General features: G+C 31.1%; 1 protein-coding gene across 10 annotated transcripts in view; it reads left to right on the top strand.

The window, feature by feature from the left end:
- The window catches only part of LOC118744725 (protein slit-like), a 64,473-nt gene that overhangs the window by 11,886 nt on the left and 51,551 nt on the right, over positions 1 to 1,036 (top strand). The gene's annotated exons all lie outside the window — the stretch shown is intronic.

Below are 1,036 nucleotides of genomic sequence, written 5' to 3'. Positions count from 1 at the left end.
GACCTAAATTTAAGGGAGCTCCATGTATGTAGATACATATGTATGTATGTACATAAATAAGTTTGCATGTGCATATATTTGTATGTTCATAAGTATGTATGTATGTACGTGTATACAATTTTATGAGAATGTGTGTTTATAAACAATTATGTGTTACAACATTCAGCCACAAAATGTTTGATGCCATCTTTAATCATATCCGAACAGGTAAACAACATATTTTATATACATACATACATACATACTTCCATGCATACATACAGACATAAAAAGACTGCATATATACTTACGTAAGTTTGTAAATTAAAGAAAAAAGTTCTGCTCAAGGCTTGTCAGTTTATTGGCGTAGTCATGTATTTACCTGAAAATGTATCTACATATCTAAGTATATATTTATCTAGTATGCTCATAGTTCTGCTTAGCATCAGACATTTTTCATCTGCCTCATAACATAAATTTCATAATTCAAAACTATCGAATGAAGATCTGGTAATTTGATGTTTGACGCAAGGCGCTGCTAGGTCGTTGTTGTTAGTATTGCCAGTGTTGCTGCAACTAATACAAATACATACAACTACAGCAAGCAAACATTCTTGCACTCGACTCCAACCGGCATTTGTGCGCAATTATGTATCGCATGTGCAGGCCATCATCGTATGGGTGTTTGTTGTATGTACATTAGGGTGTCTTATAAAAAACAAATGCGGATTTTCCAACGGTATTTTAAATCTTATTATATTTTAGGACCTTTGCCAAAATTTCGGAAATATATGTAGATTTACGTGAGCTGGGCCGTCTTGAAAATATCTCCAAAAATCTCATTACTTATAGTAGATTCCGTTAATAAAATTATCAAACATTTTTATTAAGAGTTATTTGATTTTACACTTTTTTTATCATCTGCAGTTAAAACTTAATATTATGTATTTAGAAAAAAAAAAACATTTTTTAAGCGCTTTCAAATCGGTCTACCTCACGTAAATGTTAATATTTTTCCGAAATATTTTTGTAATTCGGATGTAAAAACAGTACCAAC

The sequence above is a fragment of the Rhagoletis pomonella genome, unplaced genomic scaffold (genome assembly GCF_013731165.1).
Source record: "Rhagoletis pomonella isolate Grant_MI unplaced genomic scaffold, Rhpom_1.0 Rhpom_scaffold_00008, whole genome shotgun sequence".
Taxonomy (NCBI): domain Eukaryota; kingdom Metazoa; phylum Arthropoda; class Insecta; order Diptera; family Tephritidae; genus Rhagoletis; species Rhagoletis pomonella.
This window is presented reverse-complemented; position numbering and strand designations above follow the sequence as displayed.